Consider the following 24,899-nt stretch of genomic DNA (forward strand, 5'->3'; position numbering starts at 1 on the left):
GCGATGTGTTTATAGGTGGAGGGTTAGAAACCACGAACGGTGGCCGTCGGAGCCCAGGTCAAGCTCCGGCGGATGGGCTCCCTGTCTGTTCACCAGGCAGGGAGTTCCGGGACCTCTTTGGCTACCAGGGTAAGGTCAAAGAAGAAAGTACCCCCGTCTCCCTGCTTTTATACTATGCTTTATGGTATTGTCTAAAACCCCCCCCAACCGTGATCGGTCCCTGAAAAGGGGCCGCACGGAAGTATCCTTTCCTCCGTTGCCGTCGTTAACCTTTCCTGAACCGGACCATTTTTCTCGATTTCTTGTGATGGAATCCCTCAATCCAACCCACCCTCTTGCATCTCAGTCAGTCTTCTTGATCGCCAAGTATCTTGAAGCCATAGTAGGAAAATCGTATAAATGCAAAAAACAAAGGTCTGGTGAACTCTTAATTGAAATAAATGACAAGCAGCAGTCTGCAAAGCTTCTAGCTCAGACTAGACTGGCTGATCTTGACATCCGGGTCACACCCCATCGGAGCCTCAACAGCTCGCAGGGTGTGATATCCGAGACAGACCTCCTGAATGAAACCGATGCGAATCTCCTTGCCGGCTTGAAGGATCAGGGCGTCACTGCCGTGAGACGCATCACCATCCGCAGAGACGACAAGGAGATTCCCACCAAACACATTATCTTGACTTTCGACCGCGCAATTCTTCCACAATACATAAATGCAGGTTTTATCCGTTGCTCCATCCGTCCGTACATCCCGAACCCGCGGCGCTGTTTTAAGTGCCAGCGGTTCGGGCATGGTACGAACTCTTGCCGTGGCCGAACGACGTGTGCAAAGTGCGCGGCGCACGATCATCCGAGCGAGAACTGCTCAGCCGAAACTCTCACTTGTGTAAACTGCGGGGGGCCGCATGCGGCATACTCCCGCAAGTGCGACAAATTTCAACTAGAAAAGAAAATCATCAACATCAAAGTCACTGAAAACATCACCTTCCCAGAGGCGCGAAAGAGGTTCGCCTCTTTCCCCCTGGGGAGGTACGCCGACGCGGCTCGCCGGGGGGCGGAGCGGCGTCTCGTTTCCACAGGGACCCAGTTCAGCGAGTCTGACCTGGTCCCTCGCCCGCCCCCCCCCCTGGGTTGCCTCTGGCAGCCCAACCCGCCACCACGCCGCTTGCTGAGGCAGCAGCGGTTGTGGTGGCAACCTCTTCCGTCGAGACCGGTGCCGCTCCCGCCTCTGTCTCCCCGCCCTCCAGTGCGTTGGAGGGTACAGAGGTGATGGACACCACGGGCCCCGCACCGGTTCCCACCGCCACCGCACCGCCTGTGCCACCTCTGGCGCCCCGGACGCCCTCGGCGGTGGCGGCTCAAACGAAGGGCTCCCGAGGGGGGGCCAAGTCCAGGGGGCCCGGTCCGTCGGGCACCCCTCGGACATCCGACGACGAGATGGATGTCGGGCCGTTCCTGCCTGCAACGCAGCGCAAGGAACGCGTCCCGACGCCAAAGCCTCCCGACAAGCCAAAAAAGGCGAGAGTCACAGCCCCGAAAGACGACACATAAACAAACACACACACTCCAGTAGCTCTCACACTAAATAATGGGAAGAGAAAACATAATTCAATGGAACTGTAGAGGCCTTCTTAAAAATCTTGACGATGTATACGAAATACTGCATGCTAATCAGCCAAGTGTGATGTGTCTTCAGGAGACGCATTTGAATTCCAAGCACACAAATTTCTTAAATAGGTATATGGTCTTCAGAAAGGACAGGGATGGCTGCACACACTCTTCGGGCGGTGTAGCCATAATAGCCCGGAAATCCCTAGAATGCCACCCTGTCGCTCTCAACACCGTCCTTGAGGCTGTAGCAATACGCACAATAATTTTTAATAGGTTGATAACGGTATGCTCCATATACATTCCTCCTGATGTCACACTTTTGAGCTCTGACTTCGAGGCGCTGGTCGACCAGCTGCCCGAACCGTACATCCTAACAGGCGACCTTAATGCACACAACTCTCTTTGGGGCTCCTCCAGAACGGATGCCCGAGGTCGCCTGTTGGAGAAGTTTCTTACATCCTCCGGAGCATGCCTTTTCAACAAAAAACAGCCTACATATCATAACTTAGGACAGAATACATACTCTCATCTTGACTTGGCTATTGGTTCCGCAGTTCTCTTTCCATGTCTTGAGTGGGGTGTGGGCACGGACCCATATGGTAGTGACCATTTCCCCACTTCATTAACGTATATAGGTATAGGCCCGAGCAGTCCATCTTCCCATAACAGGTTTAATGAATCCAAAGCAAACTGGAGTACATTCACAGAAACATCTAAACTACACCACACAACCATAAAACACCTACACGTGGAGGAAGCCGCCCAACTCGTCACGGCGCACATCCTCGACGCCGCCGAAAAGTCCATTCCCCACGCCTCCAGTGGGTCCCGCAGCCCAAGGAGGCCCTGGTGGAACGAGGACTGCAGGCGGGCGCGAGAGGCCCAGAACAAGGCGTGGGGTGTCCTTCGCCGGTACCCCACGTCAGATAACATCATTTCTTTTAAACGGGCAAAGGCTTTTGGAAAGCGAGTGCGTCGTGAGGCGAAAAGGGAGAGTTGGCGCACCTTCCTCACTTCCATCAACTCGTACACTGACACACATAAAGTCTGGACACGAATACGAAAACTAAAAGGACAACAGACACACAGCCTGCCCCTGGTTAGTACAACAGGGGACACACTGGAAGACCAGGCTAACACACTTGCACAACACTTCGAACACGTGTCCAGTTCAGCACACTACACAAACACTTTCATGAAACACAAAACATCTGTAGAAAAGAAGTCCCTGCGTGATAACAACAAGTCGCACACTTCTTACAATTCTCCTTTTTCAATTCATGAGCTGAATGTTGCTCTGAGCACATGTAAGCCTTCAGCTCCAGGTGCAGACAAAATCACATACACCATGATACAACACCTACACCCAGACACTCTTGAAACACTCCTACATCTATACAACAACATATGGCTTTCGGGGCACATTCCTCGCTCTTGGAGGGAGGCTATAGTAGTGGCTTTCCTGAAGGAAGGAAAGGACCCTTCCTCTCCCGCCAGTTATCGCCCCATTGCCCTGACAAGCTGCCTGTGCAAGCTCCTCGAGAAGATGATAAACAGGAGACTCGTGTACTTCTTAGAGTACAACGGTCTTCTCGAGAGCTGCCAGGCGGGCTTTAGGGCGGGGCGATCTACGAATGATCAACTCGTTGCGTTAGAGTCATATATTAAAGATGCTTTCCTGCATAAGCAGTACTGTATGACAGTATTCTTTGATCTTGAAAAGGCGTACGACACTGCTTGGCGGTACGGCATCCTCAGCGATTTGAAGTCCTTTGGTATGTCGGGTAACATGCGGAACACGCTTGCCAGTTACCTCTCTGAAAGAACGTTTCGCGTGCGAGTTGGAACTGCACTCTCTAGAGTTCATGTGCAGGAAAACGGTGTTCCGCTAGGTGGAGTTTTGAGTTGCACGTTGTTTATTGTAAAAATGAACTCTCTTCGGAAGGCTCTGCCACCAACCATTTCCTGCTCAATCTATGTAGACGACATGCAATTATCCTTTAAGTCTTGTAACCTGTCTATCTGCGAGCGCCAAGTCCAGCTTGGTGTTAACAAGCTAGCTGGCTGGGCAGATAGCAACGGTTTTAAATTTAATCCAGTGAAGTGTACTTGTGTTTTGTTTTCGAAAAGGCGCGGCATTCGGCCGGATCCAGACATCAAACTCAATGGTGTCTCAATTCCAGTCAGAAATGAACACAAGTTTTTAGGTGTAGTCCTTGACGAAAAGCTCTCGTTCATTCAACACATAAAACAACTTAAACATAAATGCTTAAAGGCCATGAATATACTCAAGGTTCTCTCCCACTCTTCATATGGGGCTGACAAACAACTTCTTTTACGTGTTTTTACCAGCCTGATAGGTTCACGATTAGACTATGGAAGCGTTGTTTATGGGTCAGCAAGTAAGACATCCCTGAAAATGCTGGACCCAGTGCTTCATCTGGGGCTCCGGTTGGCATGTGGCGCCTTCCGGACTAGCCCGGTCGAAAGCCTCTATGTGGAGTGTAATAAGTGGAACCTACAACGTCAGCGAGCATACACAGATCTTCTTTTTGCTTTTAAAATTTCATCTATGCCACACGATCCTTTTAAGTCGGCTTTTTATGATACGTCTCAGACTGCACTACTCCTAAACCGACCATCGTTCTCTGCACCCTTCTCTTACAGAGTTAGAGAGGAAGCGTCAGAGCTTTCTGTCTCCTTTTTAGACACCATACAAAGTTCTCAAACAGATTTTATAGCACCATGGCATCACCGCCCTGTATCATGCGACACATCCTTCACACATGTAGATAAAAACCGAGCTCCCACATGTGCAATTCTGCAGCACTTCTTGTATTTGCAGCAGAAGTATCAATTTTCTGAATTTTATACGGACGCCTCTAAAACTGCCACCTCTGTGTCCTGCGCGGCGTATGGGCCCGGCCTTAATGTCACTAAAACTCTTAACAGTAATACGAGTATCTTTACGGCAGAGGCTTATGGTGTACTTCTTGTTGTTAATCATATCCTTCAAAGTCACATCCCACAATCCATTATATATACAGACTCCCTCAGTGTCGTGCGGGCGTTGTCGTCAACAAAGTCTTCAAAAAATCACGTTGTAAATCTAATAGTCAAGGGTATTATGTCTGTGTATGTCCACAAATTTGAACTAGTCCTTTGCTGGGTCCCTGGCCACTGTGGTATAGCCGGGAACGAAGCAGCGGATCGAATGGCCGCTGCTGCTACACTCTCGAATACAGTAGACATAACCACATTACCCTACACCGACGTGAAACCACACATCAGACAACAACTTCGCAAAATATGGCAAACACACTGGAGCGAACAAACCGACAACAAGTTACACGTAATAAAACCACACTTGGGACCATACACCACCGACACACGCAATAGATACACTGAAGTCGCCTTGGCTAGAGTACGGATAGGGCACACTCACGCAACGCACTCGCACCTGCTCACTGGATCTGCAAGACCTCTGTGCAGCAGGTGCGGAGAGGCCCTATCCGTGATCCACATCCTCATAGAATGTAAGGCACTCGACACTACACGACGCAAACACTTCCCTCAACTACACACACGACATATTCCACCACACCCATCATACTTCTAAGAGATGATGCCATGTTTTCTGTTCAGCGCACGTTTAAGTTCCTATCAGAAGTTCACTTTTTACAACTCATCTCATACCACCCACAGCTTTACCCCTGGTCCTATACACCAGCCACCTTATTTATTTTTTAACCACGCTTTTTCTTCACCCTGGCCCTTTACACCAGCCGTACTCATAGTTTTTAACTGATTTTATTTCGTGTTGTCTCCTCATCAAATAACTTTCTGTTTGGCGCTCTTTGCCCGTGTCGGCCTTGCGCCAATAAAATCAAACCATCATCGACCTTCGGGATATACCTCTCATTAACAGCACCATTTTTCTTGATCCGGTAAATCACTGTGAGATAAGTACTACAATATTTAGTTTAAATAAAAGGAACGCCAAAAATTTCGATGGTTACCAAGTTAAACCAATAAAGCACGTGGCGCATCTACTCGTCCCATGAATTGCGCATATTTTCAATTTGTGTATAAGTCAGGCTCTCTTTTCTGAAAGAATGCAGATTGCAAGAGCGGCAGTTGTCTTTAAATAAGGTGAGCGAAATGATATGGGAAAATATAGGCCAATATGGATACTTCCCGTCTTCTCAAAGATTCTCGAAAAAGTTATACTATAGTGACTATCGCGTTTTGAACAAAAACATTACCTAATATCGGACTGTCAATTTGGGTTTCGCAAGGGTTCCAGTACGCAATACGCTTTGCTGACACAAAAAGAACATCTACTTACACAACTTCAGCAAGGAAAGCTTGTTTTAGGAATTTTCATCGATTTGTCAAAGACATTTGACCACATTATTCACAATCTGTTACTTCAACATCTCGCGCGGTATGGTATTCGGGGAAAGGCCGGATCACTGGTGCGATCCTATCCTGAACACCGAAGCCAAATAGTTACTATGGACGATTCTTCCTCTGATCCTTTGGCAGTTCTAGCAGGACTACCCCAGGACAGCCTTTTAGGGCCTTTTTTTATTTAATATGTTTTTGAATGATGTAGTCAGTGTCTGGCCGCATGCTAAATTTGTCATTTACGCAGACGCACCACTACATTCTTAACTGGTAGCGTAGCCGATGATTTAATTGATAATAGAAAGTTAATTTTACTTAGACTAGATGCATGGACGCAAAAAATTGTTTGAAAATAAACATTGCTAAGACTAAAGCTGTACTTTTCCAGGCCAGAAATAAAACCATAATAATAAACAACACAATATTTTAAGATCAACCGCTGTGGAGAATAAACCAAGAATTATCACTTTAGGGGTAATTTTTTACGAAAACCTTTCATGGGATAACCACGTAACTTCCCTTAATCGTGAAGTTATCGCTGGTAGTTGGCTTAATGTACTGCCACAGGCAAATATAACCGCGTAACATGATGTTGTTAGTACATAATGCTTTGTTTTTATCCAGAATTATTATTGCCAGTTAGTATGGGCATCAACTACGCAAACGAATCTACAGAGTATACACAGATTACAAAAAACGTTTATAAGAGTTCTTGAAAACCTTCCTACGCGTTCACCTACACAACATTTAATCCAGAAATATATTATAATGCCTATTGCAAAAACGTTGGATTGCCTACTGTGTAAAGCAGTAAAGCAGGCTACGCTTAAGAACTCTCCCTTTTTTTCTAAATTAGCAAAACTTCAAGAAAGCCCCAAAACATACCGAACAAAGCAGGTTGAACCCTTCTGTGTCCAAACGTACAAAACTACATATGGACTGCAAACCCTACAAAACAAACCTCCAAGACTCTTAAAGGAACTCAATCGCCAGGACATTAGACTCCCCAAAACGACTTTCCGAGAACTACGACAGTATTTAAGAAAATTGTTGAATGCGCTCATTGTTTGTTGCGCATCGGTATATATGGTTTCAAAAAGACCACTCTTTGCTCTATCGCTTGCCTTGTTTTGATGTACCTACAAAAATTGTATTTTCTTTTAATTCATTTTTATTTCCTTTCTTCACTGTATAGCCCTGTCTTTGTGTTATGCTTTGTATAATAAATGTTATTATATTCTTTGTATGAGACATGATATTATATTCTTTGTTATTCATTGTATAATGCATGATAGCATGTGCAGTTCGTGTAATGCCGAAGAACGTGTAGTACCCATTACGGTTTCTGAGTATTTACTGTTTTGGTACTTAATTTTGTCCATTTTCTTTTGTTCTCCTTCTTTTCTTTTCAAGATGCAAGTTGTATTTGATGTTTCCGTAACACTGTCCAGTGCTTGGGGGCTTGCAGCTCTGTCAAGCTGTCGATTTGTGACAGCTTTTACTGCTCGCTCCCAGCGTCATGTATGTTGTGCAAGATGTGAATAAAGGCAAACAAACAAACTTGTAACATGTACCACAGTTTGCTCACCATGAAGAGGTTGCACATCGTTGCACGAGCAAAATGGATAAATTTGTACCCTTCCACTTTTCTGTCTTCTCCCGTAGCTCCACTGCTTGTCTCCCCCAGTAAGGATCACGGTCAGAATAATACTCAAGTGGCACGCTTAAGCACTTAATCGGAGTCGTGAAATTCCGAAATCTACTCCTTCTCTGTCCTAAAGATGTTCTAAGGCTGTTCTTAAGCTAAGTAAAAAGAAAGTAAAGCATATTTTTGCCGGCAGGCTAGTGCCTGCTATTCGGCAGCCCAAGCTGGTAGCTAACAGCAATGTTAATATTTTGGGGGAAACTTATTAGATACTTTGATTTTATTAATTTACCTATTATTTCAAATAATAAGTCGTTTGAAGAGGTTGGAAATTTTTTTAGCGTGATTATAAAATCGTCGCCTTCGTGGTGAACCTGTGCCCCAACGGACAGCTACAGTTTAACAAAACGTGTTGCTGAGCGAGTTCGTTCATACTTGAAGAAAAATTAAAACGTGGCCTTAAACAGTCGTGGACGAAGACAAGATAGGACGGATTCAGGCGCTCGCGTCTGTGCTATCTTGCCTTCGTCGAAGTACGTTTCGTTTCTTTTTTAAGTGCGAATGCACTTTATAAGCGACCCCAAACCATCCACGGCCGGCGGCGGCGGCGACGGCGGCGGCGTCCGCAGTGCTCCTCTATATTTAAAAAAGAAACAGCATCCGGCGCCACGTTTCGATCCGAGGACTTTGCGGCCGCAGCGCGACGCGCTACCGACTAAGCCACGGACGCCACGCTGATATCAGTGTGAGTAACGCGCCTTATATCTTTAACGCATTCAAACTACGTCGTCAGCGGCGTGCGTTGGCGACTCAGCGGCGTTATAGCGGCTTGATAACTGCGTGGTGTACACTTGATACTACAAACCCGATGGAAGAGATGGAAGAGAAGGCGGCGAGGCGGTGGTCTGCGGGGGCCGAGCGCAAGCGCCGCAAGCGGGCCGACAACCGTGCATTCGCACTTTCACATTCTCCCCCTCGGGGAAATGCGGGGGAATTTTTTGCGTCAGCTGCAACTTTCGCAGCGGCTTATCATTCGTACGTTCTTTCAACTCCGGCCACGGCCGGACTGTAGGAGCGGCGGGCGCGCACTTGAAAGTGCGCGTTCGCCGCTCCTCCAGTCCGGCCGTGCTCCGGCATAACCAATGTTAGGTAGGACCACGCACTTCCTGCTCTTTCACCGAACAAGCAGTTGCAACGGCTCACGGCTACAACGGAACAGGGAGGAGTTTGGCTACCTTGTAGCTGGCACACGTGGTAATGCATAGTAAAGAAAGCAAATCCCCAAAACCACTAAAGAATACAATTTTCCTGACAAGGCCAATACATAATCGGTGGTCTTCCCCCCCCCCCGACAACATGTACTCTCAGTTGCCATTTCCTGTCTAGTTTACTGACTAAGAACGGTATGGCTTGCACCACTTGAGAGCTCTGTCACCAAAAAAACGAGCGAACGTGAGCGCGCGCCTCGCGGCTACCGCCCAGCGGCATCGTCTAGCGCAGTGGCTTTAGCAAAAGAAAGAAATATAGCGTACGTCTGTGAAGCCTTCCCTTTCCAAAACACACTTAGAGATGGCTGCCGGACCAGCTAACGAAGAAGTGGAGGTCTAGCGGGGCCGGGACGCTCTACAAAAGAAATTGCCCTATGCGGCTGTGCCGTCGGAAGATTACTACCAATGGGATGTCGACGATTGCTACTGAAAAAAAAAGACACTGTACATACTTAAATGGTATTTGCTTTGGAGTGCCGTCCCAACGGCTCTCTCTCTTGGAATCCGCTGTCCCCCCCCGCCCCCCGCTCTGCTGTTTCTCCAGTCATGCACCACTAGTGCAAGCTGCGCAAATTTTCCCATGTTGTTGTCCGAACACCCTTTTGCACATTCTCCCCTAATGCTCTATAATGGTATTAGATAGGCGTGATTAGGGAGGTTAAAGCTGCTTGCACATTTGTTCTTTGTGCTACAATAGCCCGGTCGGGTTTAGTTACACCATCTAAACACCCTCCATTTTTTTCGGTTTTGAAACGATGTGAATTGTGGGTTCTCTAGTTAATAATTATGCGAGTATAAATTGTAATACAGACCGTGGAGTAGAAATATTCCTTCGCTCGTAGAAAATCTTCGTATACACCCCCGTAAAACCTATTTTCTCGCAGTACAGCTCCCTAGATATCTAGATAGTATTATCGTAAATTCTAATAGTTTCTGGGCGATAACTATACAACGCACGAATCCGTGTTATTCGCCTGAACCTTTTTTTCTTGTAAACCGATCAGACTAACAATTGTGAATTGCGTATAATAACACGAAAAGTGTAGCCTATTATGGTTTGCTTGTATGAAAAATAGAAAGTTTTTAATGCATTGAAAAATAAGTACTTTTAACGCACACACTGCCTTTTTGCATTTTAGTCCTCTGCAAAAGATGTGAATACTGCTGGAAGGTGCTGACACCCCTTTTTGGTTGTGCCAACGTCATTTTAATTGCGGACAGAATGATGAAATTATATGAAAACCATACTTGTAGGGTGTTGGTACGCTATGAAATAGGTGTTCTGCCGTTATTAATTTGAATCTTTTTTGGAACACAATAGCTATATCACTTTGCCCACTCGGCCTGACGATTAAAAAGTTTTGGCAATTCCCAAAGCTGAGTTGTATGAACTGACATTAAAATTCATATTGTCACATAACCAAGTACGACGCAGCTTTCTTGAAGAAAAAACAAGTTTATTGGACCGAACTTGTGCTACCCTAACAACTCAAAGAATACAAATGCGGCGACACAGCAGTTAACAAATTGACGTGCGTGCACTGGTGTCGGCGATTCGAATGCCGTGGCCTCGGCTCCGCGGGAATTTATGTTTGGGCGGGAGTGTTTCTGGAACCGTCGAATTACATCCAGAACAAAGAAGAATATTCTAGGCTGTTCACGACAGTTCGGAACGCTCTTCCTATCAGAAGAGATAACACAGCCGGCATAGAAAGAAAGAATGGAACATGCGTTTCTTGTCATCAAGATAACACAGAACGGCGCAGCCGGGCGTTTAAAACAAAACATAAATAAGCAAATGCAATGCATGGTTCGCTGCATTAACCCCCCTGTAAGAGTGCATCTACCCGATGCTTAGATAAGCGAAAGTCCGAACAAATAAAAAATAAACGTCCATAATTGTGCGTAGAAAGGGTTTAAGCGAACCACGTGGACGAATTCTGTCCGCGTGCGTCGTCGTGATGTTCCGCAATCACCATCGGGGATTACCTCGTAGGTAAGTTGGCCAACACGTTGTAGAATCCGGTAGCGTCCGAAATACCGCCGTAGAAGCTTCTCACTGAGTTCACGTCGTCGGATAGGAGTTCAAGCCCACACAGGATCCTCTGGGCGGTGCTCGGCGTCTCGGCGTCGGAGGTTGTAGCGTCCGGAATCTACCAGCTGCTGCTCCGTTGTGCGAACTCGCGCGAGCTGGCTCGCCTCCTGCTCTCGCTGAAGGTATCCTTGGACGTCGGCGTTGAGGTCGTGATCTTCTCCGTGCGAAAGCAGGGCGTCAAGCATCGTAGTGGGTCGTCTTCCGTAGCCAAGCTCGAACGGTGTCATCTGCGTAGTTTCCTGGATAGCCGGAAGGACTTCGTTCCAAGTCTTATGGTCAACGTCGATGTACATAGACAGCATATCTGCAATCGTCTTGTTCAGACGTTCTGTTAGTCCGTTCGTTTGGGGGTGGTAGGCCGCCCTTCTTCGGTGATCCGTGTTGCTGTAGGGCAAGATTCCTTGCATAAGCTCCGCAGTGAAGGCCGTTCCGCGGTCCGTATTAAGGACTTCAGTTGCTCTATGTCGCAGCCCAATTTGGTTGATGAAGAACTTTGCGACTTCTTGTGCAGTCTCCCTCGGAAGAGCGGTGGTCTCTACGTAGCGGGGCATGTAGTCTGTCGCTACGACAATCCACTTGTTCTCGGATCGTGGCGTGGGGGACCGGGCCCAGAAGGTCCATTCCAACCTGTTGGAAGGGCCTTGATGGGACGGCGATCAGCTGTAGGAGCCCGGCGGGTATCGTCGGCGGCGTTTTTCGTCGCTGGAAGTCACGGCAGCTCCAGACGTAGCGGGTGACGTCGGATGTAAATCGGGGCCAATAGTACTTCTCCTTGGTTTTAGGGGCGAAGCTCCTCTTGCTCAGGCCCTGTCCTGTCCCTCGTTGCTGCCTTGTACATACCACGGATGATGATTGTGGCAGGATGCCCCTAGGGATTGGCCAACCAAACATTGGCCGAAGAGGTCAAAACGTATGACGCGTTCACTGCTACCCAACAAGGAGGATAGGAAGTAGAAGAGGTTGTCGTTCGTCGTCTGAGAGCTCAAGACACGTACCGGGGGTACGCGACACAAGACGCTCAGGAGAAGGCGATGGCCATGATGGCTAAAATGTCACACACCGAATTTACAAACTTACCAATAGAGATTCCCAGCGTCCCAGACAATCCCTAAATGATCACCAGAAACATCGACGTCGTCGATGGGCCTGTCAACAGAGCGGTGGGAAGTCTCAAGCTTTGCGAGCGAGGAGTGGTGGTCTTGACGCAGCGGCCCCGGTTTCGATCCCACGACTCTCTGGCCGCAACGGGAGGTACGTGGCGCTCTTCCCACTGCGCTACAAACGGAGACGCGAGCATGGCTACGAACGCGCCTTATGTCGTTCACTAATTCAGATGGTGCGCCGTCAGGAAGACCTATAACAACGTGTCGAGTCTTTATATGATATCTGGGCGAATTTTTCACATTTTTGCCGATAAGAATTTTAGCTTCGCCCCTCTCATCATCACTCACTTCGTGGAGATGGCGGTATTTTCTCCAATACTGTGAGCTGTGCCGAGATGTCCGGAAGACGGGTCGTCGTGGCATGCTTCCAAAAGTTTGTCCCGAAGGTCTGCGGGGATCACAAGAAGATAATTCGTTCTCGTTCCGGGGCTGAAATTCTTCTTTAAGAGGACGGAGTTTTTCAGGTTGAATGCTGGTAAATTGCGTTTGAAGGCCCTAGGCACGGCGACGTTGCATCTATTGAGGTAGTCGATCATGACGCGTAAGTCGGGGTCGGCACGCTGCTGGGAGGCTAGGTCGCTCTCTGTCATGACTCCGAAGAACGCGGTGTATTCATCGTAGTCCTGTGGTGGTGGGTCGACGGGGGCGCCGAACAGGCGGTCGGCGCCTGAGTGTTTTCTACCGGATTTAAAGGCGATTGTAACGTCGAACTCTTGCAGGCGCAAGCTCCACCGCACAATATGGCCAGAGGGGTCCTTCAAATCGGCCAGCCAACACAGCGCATGGTGGTCTGTCATAACATTGAATGGTCTATAATACACTTATGGGCGAAATTTCGAAACTGCCCATATGATGGCGAGGCACTCCTCTCAGAGGCTGAGTAGTTTTTCTGCTCTTTCGACAGACCACGGCTGGCAAAGGCGCTTACTTTTTCGCAACCGCTTTGCTTTTGGACGAGGTCAGCACCCAAGCCTATATCACTGGCGTGCGTGTGTATTTCCGTTTCGGCGTTTTCGCCGAAATGAGCAAGCATGGGCGGGTTTTGCAGGCGTTGTTGCAGTTCGAAGAATGCTTTTTCTTGGGCATTTTCCCAGCTAAAAAGGGTGCTATCTTTCGTCAAGCGTGTGAGTGGCTCTGCAATCCGAGTAAAATTTGCGACGAAGCGCAAGTAGTATGCGCACAGTCCGAGAAATCTTCGCCCGCCCTTGTTATCTTAAGGTCTTTGGAAGTTCGCTGTGGCTGAAGTTTTCGCCCGATCAGGCAGGACTCCCGGGGCGTTGACGACATGGCCCGAAAACTTGAGTTCCTCGTACGCGAAGCGGCACTTTTAAGGCTTCAGCGTTAACCCCGACGTGGGAATTAAACCGAGTACCTTCTCCTATCTTGCAAGGTGTTCGTCGAAAGTCCGGGTGAATACCACAGCGTTGTCGAGGTACACGAGACAGGTGGGCCACTTCGGGCCGGCTAGCACGGTGTCCATGAATCTTTGAGAATTACGGGGATCGATACCCCGCACCTTCACCAGATGTCACGTAGCCAAAGACGACACAGCTGTCTTGAAGGAAAACTTGTGCTCCCCCAACAACTCAAAGAATACACAGACGGTGAAACAGCAGTCAACAAAGTGACGTGCGTAGACGGGTGTCGGCGATTAGAATGCCGCGGCGTCGGCTCCGCGGGAATTTATCTTTGGGCGCGAGTGTTTCTGGAATCGTCGAATTACATCCAGCACAAAGAAGATTATTCTAGGCGGCTCACAGTAGTTCGGAACGCTCTCCTCTATTACAAGAGATAACACAAGTGGCATAGAAAGAAAGAATAGAACACGCGTTTCTAGGCACATAAAGATAACACTGAACGGCACAGCCGAGCGGTAAAAGCAAAACCTAAATAAACAAACCCAATGCATCGTTCGCGGCAATATTTCTAAAATTGGCGATAAAGTATTTCATTTCCGCCGCACTCCAACCGACTCTATCAGAGCAGTTTCCTCTGCTTGCTATAAAAGCCACACGAGCAGTTACATTTGCATGCTAACTATATATTCGCTCTTCCCATGCATTCCGTAGGTTTGCTTCCTCAAATTTCCAAGTGCGGCTTGTGCGTGTTGATGTGTCTGTGTGTCGTGCTGCGTGCTCAGCCGACCCACATTGTCACGCGTAGCTGCGCTACCCACACCTACTTTAGTGTTTACGCAAACTTGCGCCGTTGTGGTAGGAGGTATACAGGCACAGCCTTTTTTAAAGCAACGCTTTCTGGCTCTACCAGCCAACAGTTCTTTCGTGGAGTGCGGGACAAGAAACTCCCAACGTGACGGAGGCGGCGGCGGCAAGGGGGGAGGTGAGGGGTCGGTCGGAGAGGTTCACTCACGGAGCACACTCTGGATGGCGCGGCGTTCCCCGGCGTACCCAGCGTTCCCCGCGCGCCAGGGCCTGCTCAGCCCGGCGGGCGCGATGGCGGAAAACATTCCGTAAGATTTGCCGTCTGCCTTAGCGGTGGTTGGTTTGGGCCTACTTTAGAGCAGATTCGCGTCCATTACGAGCTTCCTTCGTATGGATTGATTAACTTATTCGACAGCATGTCCTCGGTAAACCGGACCCGACGCAGTTAAAAAGTCCTACGGCAAAGATACGTTAGGGATTGGTTTGCAGGGTGGGGAAAGAAAATGTAGAAACCATATACAGACATTTGGCCGCTAGCGAAGTGCGACCTTTTGTGAACTGCTTGCCACGAATGTGACGCTGTTTTCTAAATTGGTGCGTACCAATTCGGTTGGGTTTTAAGAGGTATTAGAAAAAGAGAAAGGAGCAACTGGTTCTGATAAGTAGGGATTTTAAAATTTCACTCAGCTTTTCGCATGTCTGAATCTTGCTAAACTAGTTTAAATCGGTATAGATGGGAATCACTACGCTCGAATGCCGAATTGTGTGGATGTCTGCACTTGTGTCGCGTGGTGGTGTAGGCCCAAGCTAGCACGTCAGTATGTCTAAGTTCCGCTGTCTCACCCTTCCAAAGACGCTCCTCTTCGTTTTCTCTTCCTTCCGAGTCCCCGCCGGGCTACAGCGGTGGCGTCGTCCGCCGCTCTAGCCAAGCCGTGGCCGACGCTGCTGCTGCGTTCGGGCCATCACCCCCTGCGAATTTCAGTTAACGGCAGACAGAATCTCTGGTTTCACTCTTTCTAGAGCCACGTGTGTGAATTTAAGTGACGTCGCATGGCCAATTGTTGGGGGTGTCGTTTAAGGCTTTGCTTTCCAACCACCTTCACCTTTTTTTACTCAAAGAAACCTTTCAAAGGTGCTTGCAACATGGCAAGAGTTTTACGCCCTTTTCGGCGAAAAGGGTGGAATGTGACCCTGGTGGATTAGGTAAACTACCTTTGCAGCAGAAATGTTATACCTGGGTTAAAAATAATTGCTCAAATCCACGCTGCGAACGTGGTTGGAAAGCAAAGCTTGGGACTACACCCACAACAATTGCCCATGCGACGCGTGGTGGCGCTGCTCTGGGCGAAAGGCCGGTTCACATCGCTCCTGCGAAAGATGCCTCTCTCCGAGTCCAAATCGTCGTCAGACGTCTGAAAGGAATCCCACGAGTGGACTTTTCGCCCCCGGAAACCCCTGGACCAGTCTTACGGCGCAGTGAGAACGTTTTCATACTCAACCGCCGGTGCGCTCAGCGCCCACCACGCTAGGCTGCGCGGCTAGGCCTAATATAGAACAGCCCCCCCCCCCCCTTCGCCGTCGCGCGGCGGCCAGCCAACGGCAGCCACGTCGGCAACCAACGCACCTCAACGCATGGCGCCCGCTTCGAACTCGGATGAAGCGACTCCGACTACCGACATGGACACCTCGACGGTACCGGGAGAGGACATCGACCCCTCCGAAGTGACCGAAGAACGAGGCTGGATGGTCTGCTACCGCAACCGCAGTCAGAAAAGGCTTCAAGCCCTACGCGCCGAGAAGCCCTCGCAGGGAATGGTGAGCCCCTATCCGATTAAGCAAGGGACTGCTAAGCATGCACTACGTCTACCCCCACTACCACGGGAGCACGTGAAAGTCGTTTTCCGCCCGCAAGGAGGACTCGATGTCTCCAAAATAAGCGCCGCCATCCTACGCTCGGCAACCCTCGTTGCTGCTGGGCTCACCAAACTACAAGCCTCAGAAGACATCCTCCGTCCCAACGCGGCTAGAAACGAGTTTGTTATGAGCACCCCAAGCATAGAGAGTGCGAAAACATACAGCATGGTGCGCCAACTCAACATTGAGAATCGCGCCTACAGCACCCTCCCTTATGTGGCCTCCCCGGAAGACACCTGTAAAGGAGTGATACACGGGATTCCGCCCGAGGACACACCGCAAGACATCATTGATAACATCGTTAATTCTGCTAACCCCCAGGCAATACACGCCAGACGTATGGGGACTACAAACACCGCTCTCATCGCATTTGATCGACCTAAAGTCCCCCTCCTTATATACTACGGCGGAGCGGAATTTCGCTGCTACATACACAAGCAAAAATCGGAAGCATGCCTTGCCTGCGGAGCAGTGGGGCATAGGGCTGACGTGTGCCCGAATCCGACACCCAGCCGCTGCCAGGGATGTGGGCAGAATACCTCAGAAGACAAACCACATTCGTGCACGCCTAAATGCCCCCTCTGCAAAGGAGACCACCCTTTTGGAGACAAAAGCTGCACACAACGCTTCAAGCCACCGTCTTTTTCAAGCAAGCCATCCAACATCCAGATACCAAGGCAAGACGGTGCCCGACATCCATCAGCGCCCCGTGGGAAGGCAACGCCGCCAGGCTTCCGCAAGCAGAGGGCCGCAGCTGATCCACCTGCTAGCACGGAGGAGAAACCTGGCGCTACCCGTGCATCGGGCCCTGCGTACGGACCCAAGCATCCCTTCCAGAAGATCAACAATTCAGCATCCGCAAAGGTGAGCTGGGCTGAGATGGTAGCTCCCCGAACATCACCACCATCATCATATAGCGAGGTAGCTGAACTTAAACAACTCCTATTGAACACCCTGGAAGAAAACGAAAAGCTTAGCGCCAAGGTAGCTGAACTACAAAAACACATAGCCACACTCACCAACGCAAACGTGGCCGATACCAATGGCCCCATAGATAGCGATTCCAACTCCCCCATGGAAAGCGAAGTCGTCCTTGCATCACATTCCCTCTGTAGTCCCCCCAAAGAGGAATCGGACTGTAGCTCCATCTACGTCACAAAAGTGGAATTCATGGCAGGCATTGAGAAAATTTCTAAGGAGGTTAAGGAGGCCATGAGCCCTAGCTACAAACCATTTCAAGCGCAGGCTGATCTTATCCTTTCTAAATTATCAGCCTTGGAAGCACGACTGGCAGAAATAGAATCTCGACCGTCTCTTAAGAAAGCATCCAAACCATACAATCGCCCCTCATTATTAGACGAAAAAGACCATGGCGCTGAATAACATCATCATTTGGCAGTGGAACTGCAGAGGATACCGCCGAAAGAGGGGCATCCTTCAGCAGGCCTTAGAAAACAATCTTGTGGGTTCGATCCCTGACGTAATTTGCCTACAAGAAGTTGGCGCAGTAGCCAGATTAGCCAGCTACAAAACTTTCATGCCTAAGTCCCGAAATCCACCTGCAACAACCATTCTTACTCGCCGTAATGTGATAGCGCAAGAACACGACATAGACAGCGAGGTGGATCACACATTTATCGAAATTGTCACAAACGTAAATCGGCGGACCAGCCTATTTGTTCTAAATATTTACAGCAGTCCGAGGGAAAAGGACTCTGGCCCTCTTCTTTCCCTAATCCATGGAGCTCTGTGTACAGCGGGTAAGCAACCCATAGTCATCCTAGGCGATTTTAATGCGCAGCATTGCGCTTGGGGCTACCCAAGGGCCACACCTAAAGGGCGCCGGCTGTGGGAAGCTGCACAAAATGAACACATAACATTACATACCGACCCCCTGTTTCCCATACGTCAGGGAAACAGCGTCTGTGCAGATACGACACCTGACCTAACATTCACCAAAAACATAACAGGAGAGGTTAAACGGGCGAACAGTGGGCAGGACTTTGGCAGTGATCATAAGCTCATCCAAATCGAGGTACCCGCATACCTAAAATCTCCCCAAAAAAGAAACAACACGTTCATCGACTGGGACCTCTTTCGTAAAACAACACAAGACACTACACCTACACTCGACACTCTCTCAGAATGGGAGGAGGAGTTACGCAGCAGGGTCGGAAAAGCAACCAAAATCATACAATCAGACCACAGCCTACCGCCGCTAGACTCGCGTCTGTCCAACCTCATCCAGGCTAGAGACAGCCTCAAAAACAGACTGATCCACCACAAACACAGCCGTGGCCTACGCAGAAAAATAGCTTACATTAATCGAGAGATTGAGAATCACGCATCCAGATTGGTATTGGAAAACTGGTATTCATTATGTGATTCCCTAAATCACACTTTCAGTACCAAAAGGACTTGGAATATCTTACGCCACCTTCTTGATCCGACGTCGACCAAGTCGTCCCACAACCAAGCGGTGTCCCTTTTGATACACAACTATCCGGGGACGCGACATGCACTCATCACATATTTACACAACAAGTACATACCACAAGGCCCTCCAACAGAACACCCGCCATACACCGGAGAGGCCAACGCCGCCTTAGATGCACCTTTTACAGAAGCCGAGGTCAAGGCTGCCATTTATAAGCTAAACATTAGGTCGGCCCCTGGCCCTGACCAGATTACTAATAAGATTCTTCGGCAGTTGGATGACTCATCCATTACTGGAATCACGGCACTTTTTAATGAATGTTGGACACAGGGTAAAATTCCGGAAAAATGGCGAACGGCCAAGACCATACTCATTCCAAAGCCTGGGAAACCGCCACACATCGATCATCTCAGACCCATATCCCTAACATCATGCCTAGGGAAACTACTAGAGCATGTTGTTTTGACCCGACTCACTGAACACGCCGAAGAGACTCAGCTGTTCCCTCACACCATGCTAGGATTTCGCCCTCATCTATGCACTCAGGATCTTATGTTGCAACTACAACATCACATTTTGGATTCGGCATACGCGCCAAAGCACACAACTCAGGTTATCCTCGGCTTAGATATCTCCAAAGCCTTCGCCACTGTGCGGCATTCGGTCATACTACAGATGGTGAACAAGAATGGCTTTGGAGAGCGCACGTACAACTACATTAAATCGTTCCTCTCATCTTGTATACTCACCCTTTATTTCGGAAACATCCAATCGGACCCCATTAAACTGGGTAGCCTAGGAACGCCCCAAGGATCTGTACTGTCACCTTTCTTGTTTAACCTCGCTATGAGGGACCTTCCGGCCCTTCTCTCGGACATACCCTACCTACATCATTCCATATATGCAGACGACATCACCCTGTGGGTTGCTCGAGGCTCCGACGGCCAAATCCAGGAAGCCCTGCAACGGGCAACCCAAACCATTGAGGAGTACGCAGCCGTGCGCGGCTTGTCGTGTTCCCCCCAAAAATCGGAGCTTTTCATCTACAAACCAAATCATAAACTCCCACCAATAATAACCGTAACCACATCATCAGGAGCCAACATTCCCATAGTTCACTCCATAAAGGTTTTGGGACTCCGCCTAAATGCTAATGGCCGGCATACAGATGCACTCAGAGAGATCGAGAAGGGGGTATATCAAACCACCCGACTCATCTCCAGGGTTTCGACGAGGCACAAGGGCATCAAGGAGTCCAACCTCATAAAGATGGTGCAGGCCTTCGTCATCTCGCGCGTTACATACGCATTGCCGTTTCTCACCCTGCGGAAGACGGAGCAGGAGAAAGTTGATAGCCTCATCCGTACGGCACACAAGCGAGCGCTCGGCCTCTCCCAACACACATCAACTGCAAACCTACTGCGCCTCGGGATACACAATACCCTCTCCGAACTTATAGAGGCACAGCGAACCGCACAGCTAGAGAGGCTTTCTCGCAGCTCTGCCGGTCGGTGCATCCTGAAGTCTTTGGGACTGGTACCCCAAACACCACACTACACGCGACTTGTTGCCATTCCGTCTCCTCTGGGGAATGTCATCAGAGTGTCCCTAACGCCTAGGCGAATGCACCCCATCCACAATAAGGAACGCCGTGAGGCAAGAGCGAAGGTCCTTGCCAAACAACACCCACCGGGGTCTCCTGTGGTATACACCGATGCCGCCCCATATCAAGACAGGAACGCATCGGTACTAGCGGTGGTCGACTCCAAGGGGAGCCCCATCGCTACAGCATCTGTAAGCTGCACTTCCTGCACAGAGGCAGAGGAAATGGCAATTGGTCTAGCCATAGCCCACAGCCGGTCTCCGCATCTTAACATCATAACCGATTCTAAATCGGCCGTACTAAATTTTTTAAACGGCAGGGTATCATCTAGAACCTTGGCAACCATCTCGCAAGGGCCCACACCTCATAGCCGGACATTCCGCATCATCTGGTCACCGGCACATTCTGGCCTGATGGGAAATGAGAGAGCCAATGAGACTGCTCGAGATATGGTTCGCCGAGAGCCTCATAGGACCCCTGAAGATATCCCGCAACCTTTCGGCTATAAGGACCGTCTCCATACTTTCGGCGATATCCTTGACCATTTCCGCCAGGATCGGACAATTTTTCCACCACCGCATCCATCGCTCAGTCGAAGGCATGCAGTCCTTCTCGGGCAGCTCCAAACATTATCATTCCCCGCTCCACATCTCATGTCCATCATATATCCTGGCGAATATAAGGACGCTTGCCCCTTTTGTTCTGTGGAACGAGCATCACTTCACCACATCATTTGGTCATGCCTATTAATACCCGCATCACGTAGAAGAAATCATCCCATCCTTCATAAAATATCATCCCTAACCGAGTGGGAGGCTGCCATCTCTAGCCCAGCTCCCCACGTGCAAGAAGCCCTCGCCCAGTTGGCTGAAGACACCGAGCTCCCAAAACACCGGGAGCCCCGCTGTCTAGATGACTGAGCGAACAGCTCAGTGGTGCAATCACCACAACTTTTGGGCAAAATAAAATTATTACTACTACTACTCACCTGAATTCACACACGAGGCTCTACAAATAGTGCAACCAGACATTCTGCCTGCCGTTACCTGAAATTCGCAGGGGGTGATGTCCCGAACGCAGCAGCAGCGTCGGCCACGCCTGGGCTAGAGCGGCGGACGACGCCGCCGCTGTAGCCCGGCTGTGAGTCGGAAGTGAGAGAAAACGGAGAGGAGCATCTTTCGAAGGGTGAGACAGCGGAACTTAGGCATCCTGACGTGCTAGCTTGGGCCTACACCCCTACTCCACACAAGCGGAGACGCGGAAACAATTCAGCATGTGAGCTTAGTGATTCCAATTTATACCGATTTAAACTAGTTCGGTTAGTATGTTTGAGATTTGGGGGAAAGCTGAGGGAACTTTTATAATCCCTATTTATAAGAACCAGTTGCTCCTTTTGCTTTTTGTAATAATTCTGAAAAAAAAAACTACCGAATTGGCGTTCACCAATTTAGAGAACGGAGTACTATTCTTGGCAAGCAGTGCGCGAAAGGTAGCCTTTCTCTAGCGGCGAAACGTCTGTATATGGTTTCTACATTTTGTTTGCCCGTCCTGTTAACCAATCCTTAACGTATCTTTGCCGTACGAGCACTTAATTTTGTCGGGTTCGGGGTATACCCACGACTTGCTGCTGTCGAAGTAGTTATTAAAGCCGTGCGAAGGAAGCTTGCAATAGACGCGAATCTGTTCTCCCGCCCCCCCCCCGCCCCCCGCATGCCGTTGCCGCCGCCTCCGCCGCGTTGGGAGTTTCTTGTCCCGAATTCCATGAAAGAACCGTTGGTTGGTAGAGCTAGAGAGGTTTGCTTTAAAAATCCTGACTAGCCACCGGCTGCGAAGTCCCCTTCCCGTCTCCCATATCGCTTTCCATGACTTCACCTTGTGGCGAAAATAGCTTCGCATTTTAAAAGTTCATTGTAGAAAAATCAACGTTGAATTTACTTCCGTAGGCGCCGCGAGTATAAAACACGAAGGACAATTCAGACACGCCAGCGTTATTAATTTGAAAATGACAATCGTAGTCGTCAGGGGAATCCGTCTAGAGAAGCTTTGACGAGCAGGCACAAGGAAGTGAGGACACGTGAACGTGGACTTGTTGTAGCCAAATAGCCTTCGCTGATTTGACAGAAAATTTTCTCCAGTTTATAACTGCATATGTTTAGCTTATGCGTAAAGCGGCAATGACTTGTTCTTTTCCTGCAACATTTCAGAAGACTTTACTCTGAGATTTAGCTAAAAACAATTATTAAACCGAATATGCATGCAAACCTACACCTTAAGACCTAGTTCATTTTTTGTGTTGTTCGGAAGCAAAAAAATAAGCCTGCATATTTTTTAAAATAAACTTACTGTACGGAGGCACCCCCCGTGACCAAAGAATCCCGAATGGTTGAAAAGAGGAACGAGGTTTCCGTTTCTGTAAAAGACATAATGGAGTGCACTAAAAGTAGGAGCAAAGGTTCTGCGATTATAGACACTGATACAATTTTCTTCTCGCCTGGGCACAACCCTAAGTTACGGCTTTATCTTGAGAGGATAATGGAGGTACGCGAAGGTTGTTTGATAAATATTACCAGACTCTTTGAGAAGATATGAAAAATATTGCTGCTTTGGAGACGTGAAGAAGAGAGTAAACGCGCTCATCGGAAGTGTTGCAGGACCCTGCAACACCTGCGATAAACGCTTTCACTCATTCGTTCGCGTCTGGAAGCAAATAATCAGTTAGGTGGAATTATCACCAGCACAGAGCGGCACTGGGTGACTTGCTCATCCCAGGAGACCCGCCTTCCGTTCTTGCTTTGCTTTTGTGGCTTTTTTCTAGAGTGGCTATCGAATGCGTTTATTGCTGCAACTGAAGAAAAGACCGCCAATATCCGCGACACCGCTTTAATGACATAACTCAGGCGCTCGAAGATCGCCAAGAGTGGGAAAAGGAGATTTTCTTGAGCAAGTTTCTAAGTTGAGTGATGGGCATATAACAGTAATTGTTGGCTGAGGTACATTTTCACGTCCTATTCTAAGTATTGGATGTGTTTTTTGACTACGTTCTGAAAGAATTTAGAATTTAGAAAAAAGTTAGTTTTATGATTTTTTTAATTAGTGTAGATAATTAGTTCTGAGATAACAGCGCGAAAGAACATGACAACAGAGAAGTAGAATAACACAGCGCTGACTAACAACTGAAGTTTTATTATCGCTGGACAGCAATAAATAGAAAAAAGGAGGGTAACACCTGGCTCTAGACTATAGAAAAAACTTTTATTAACAAAAACAAAATCAAAATGCCACGCAATCTGGACACAGTAATCAACACAGCTAAAGCAGACCAGCACAAACAGTCAACCACATATCGCAGGATCCTACGATCCGTGTTGTAGTTAAATCATTAGTGTTTTCTGTCCACACTCGCTGGCTTGGGGGTAGTTTTAAATCACAACAATTATCGTTAGGCTACACAAACGCAAGAGAGTGCCAGAATTATTTTGATTACAAATGAAAATTTAAGATGACATCCCGTTATCAAATAAAAAGAAAGACGCGTTTATATGCAGCGTAAACAGTCGCGCACTTTACCAACAGGTGGCGTGCTAGGTGCGCGACCTTAGGAAGATTAGCTTAGGAAGCGACCCCAAATGGCTTACCTTGCACTTTGGAGGCGCAATCCCGGCAAATTTAAAAATCGGTACAACCTGAGGAACTAATTTTAATAATCAACAGTTAAAGGTCATCACTGATGTGATGGAAGATGAAATCAATAAGTACCCAGACAAAAATTGGGATTACCACGAAGTGATCGCGTTCCTGAAGCATAAGATGAATGATGACAAACAGCGATACCGGTAGACAAGCAAGTGAAAGTCAAGAATCTGATAGAATAAGAAAGTAAAACAGGCTAGTCACCAGCGGCGAAAAGCGTCAAAAGAACATGGAGAGGCAAAAAGAACCCGAGATAGCGAAGAGAAAATGGGATATTTACCGGGGGAAAAAACTAGAAACGCAGAAACTGCTGCAAGCAAAGATCAACAAAAAAGCAAACAACGGATGCCAAAAATACGATAGGCGGACCAAAGCGCACCCAAGAAGTTTAGCAAGCATGTGAAATTACTTAACTCATAAATGGATACGCACCAAAAAATTACGCCCACCTCCCCTCGCGGGAACCCTGGTGTTATGCGACGCTGAAGGGGGGTTCCGTTAGGTGTTTCCGTTGGGTCGATTAGTCGAATTGCGTGAAACGCGTAGTGAACGTGAATTGCGTTTCAATCACATCTCTGGGTTCCACGCGAAGGGATGCGGGCGTAGCGCACCCGAAGGAGAGGAGACCGCGGAGAGAGAGAGAGTACTGCACATGCGCACAGCGCGCAGCGCCACCCATCAGCGCAGTGAGAGTGCGCTGCGCCACGCGCCCGCAGATGTAGGGCGAGATAGTTCGCTATCGGAGAGAGGAGAGGGGGTGAGCGTAGGAGAGACGCATCTGTGCGGACGCGTACAACGACGACGACGGACGCAGGACAGGGCCGCCGGCAAGAGATGCTCCTCTCAGCGTCACATCTAAAAAGTTTTATTGATGAGGAGGAGAAACATTTCGAAGGAGAGCACC

The 24,899-nt window shown here is 48.7% G+C and overlaps 1 long non-coding RNA gene across 1 annotated transcript in view; it reads right to left on the reverse strand.

The window, feature by feature from the left end:
* The window catches only part of LOC144157927 (uncharacterized), a 50,865-nt gene that overhangs the window by 14,719 nt on the left and 11,247 nt on the right, over positions 1 to 24,899 (reverse strand). The window contains exon 2 of the long non-coding RNA XR_013319907.1: positions 22,649 to 22,715. This is a non-coding gene — a long non-coding RNA (uncharacterized LOC144157927). The remainder of the gene's footprint in view (positions 1 to 22,648; positions 22,716 to 24,899) is intronic.

This window comes from Haemaphysalis longicornis, unplaced genomic scaffold (assembly GCF_048455015.1).
Source record: "Haemaphysalis longicornis isolate Haplotype H1 unplaced genomic scaffold, Haemaphysalis longicornis Haplotype H1 scaffold_10, whole genome shotgun sequence".
NCBI lineage: Eukaryota > Metazoa > Arthropoda > Arachnida > Ixodida > Ixodidae > Haemaphysalis > Haemaphysalis longicornis.